This window comes from Orycteropus afer, unplaced genomic scaffold (genome assembly GCF_000298275.1).
Source record: "Orycteropus afer afer isolate SDZICR_OR568_19922 unplaced genomic scaffold, OryAfe1.0 scaffold00127, whole genome shotgun sequence".
In the NCBI taxonomy this organism is placed as follows: domain Eukaryota; kingdom Metazoa; phylum Chordata; class Mammalia; order Tubulidentata; family Orycteropodidae; genus Orycteropus; species Orycteropus afer.
This window is the reverse complement of record NW_006921714.1, coordinates 1,704,717-1,706,875: the sequence shown is the minus strand read 5'-3', so window position 1 is coordinate 1,706,875 and position 2,159 is coordinate 1,704,717. Positions and strand designations below refer to the sequence as shown.

The window sequence follows — 2,159 nt, the reverse complement described above, 5'->3', positions numbered from 1 at the left end:
CTTACTTCAGTAAGTTTCTCTTCCCCTAAGGTTAAATAAACACATACATTTCTGAATTTTCATTCATTTCTTTAATTTCACATACATGCCTGTAATCCATTTGGCAAGAGGCAAAGGGTTTGATTTAATTTTCTCTCAAAAGACAATCAAAAACTGCCAGCCATTTATAGGAAACAATCTAGCCTCTTCTCACAGAACTGCAGTGTCACTTTTCCATGTGTGAAATGCCCACGTGAGCTGACTCTGGGTTTGGGTTTTCTACTGTTCGGTTTGTCTGTTTATACACAACAAAACCTGCCAACTCCCTTTATTCTTAACTGAGCAATAGTTTAAAATTAGTTTATTTCTTCTAAGCAGGGAGGGACTGTTTCAGATGGGGTGGGGGTGGGGCAGATTTGAGTGGAAGCCTAAAGGGATGAGAAGCAGGTAGTCATGGGAAGGACTAGGGGAAAAAACGTTTTAAACAGAGGGGAGAGTAAGGGCCAGGGGCCTGATGTACAGAAGAGTATCTGGAGAAAACAAGGCAGGGAAGCGTCACTGATGAGCAAGGGGGACCAGGATGAGTGAGAACGGAGAGGTGGGCTGGCTCAGACCAGCTGGTTGAGTCCTTTCTATAGACAACAGGAAGCCAGTGGAAAGTGTTAAGTTCAGGCATCGTGTGACCGGAATTTCAATACAGTGGCACTGCACTTGGCAAAATAAGCATGCTTCCAAATTACTCAAATTTAGCCAGCATTTTGTAACCTAAAACTACTTTTAATACACTAGAGGAGCTGGCTATTTAAAGGAAATAATGGATTTTAAAGCAAACGTTAACTTTTATGCCAACCTAGAGGAACGCTGCACACCAGTTAGTTAGAATGGGGTTACGGTCACAGGCTAGAGCTTGAACTCCCCATTCCCCATGTCCCCCTTCAGACTTCTAAGCTACATGTTAGACGGTGCCCTGGGAAACCTGAAAGATGCAGGGAGGAGCCATGTCATTACCCAGTGGCAGTTTGCTGGCAGCATCTGGTCCCTTTGTCTTCTTCTTCTTCTTCCCCACTCTAGTTGGTACAGGAGGTTCGTATTTCTTTTTCTTGTCCTTACATGTTTAGAACAGCAAGAAAGAAAACAATCACGCAGACACTATATTAAAACACAAACTTCTTTCTGCACCACCTTCACCTATTTCCAAGTGATATAATTTTCCTTATCTTTACGATGCTATTAAAAAGCTTTCCTCTTTTGTAAAACTAGGTTTACATTCCTGCAATTTTATTTAATTTTCAATATAACTGAGCTCTCTTTTTATAACACCCATAAATGACGGAAGTCAGATTATTTCAGTAAGGCAGAGAGAGGTTGACTGCCAAGCCCTATGCCAGTGTTTGCTACCAAGTAACTCAAGGCTCTTCACACTTCAGGAAATTATAGGCAATTTATTCAAGCACTTTTGTAACATTACGTTCACACATTGAAAAAACATTTTATTAATTAATACCTATTTGACTGTTAGGTCAATAACTTTTCCTAAAATGTGAAAAGAGTGTTACATCTGTAAGCCTGGAAGGTAAATATTTACGGGATCATTTATGTTGTATTTTAAAATCCATGAATCCCACAAGAACTTCTCAACTGAGACCTAGGACATCTTCTATCATTTACTTATACCACAGTACTTATCTGTCTCCTTATTTACCTTGTCATCCTTCTTGCCACCTCCAGGACCATGACCACCACTCTGACTTTGACCCTGAGCAAGAAACAAAACAACAAAGTTAGACATGGAAGCTCAGAGGACGAACACTTCAAGAGTATCCTCATTTTCCTCATTCTAAAATACCAACATGTCCTCCACATTTTAACATTTCTGAACCCAAAATGTACCTTGCATTCAATGCGTACATTTAGTGTCAAAAAAATTGTTGCTTTTCTGAAAAGCTGTGAGATTAATGGTGTGCCCTGCAATTGACAGCATTTTAGAACCAGAGCCACTACTAAGAAATATGTAACTAATGTATCATAATGTGGCTAAGATCCAAGACCACTCCCTCTGGAGGGGAAGATATTACTTTCTGAAACATACAATGGATCCTTTAATTACCCTTCTCAAAAACCTTCAACTGTTCTCTAGCATTTACAGTGGAGTGTCCAAACTCCTCAGCTTAGCAGGCCTG

At 40.1% G+C, this 2,159-nt stretch overlaps 1 protein-coding gene across 1 annotated transcript in view; it reads right to left on the bottom strand.

The window, feature by feature from the left end:
• PSMC1 (proteasome 26S subunit, ATPase 1) overlaps positions 1-1,729 on the bottom strand; it is a 52,224-nt gene extending 50,495 nt beyond the window's left edge. Inside the window, exons 1-2 of the mRNA XM_007944528.2 lie at positions 1,682-1,729; positions 988-1,084 (exon numbers count right to left, since the gene is read on the bottom strand). The gene's annotated coding sequence lies outside the window, so the exon portion shown is untranslated. The remainder of the gene's footprint in view (positions 1-987; positions 1,085-1,681) is intronic.
• Positions 1,730-2,159: the final 430 nt, after the last annotated feature.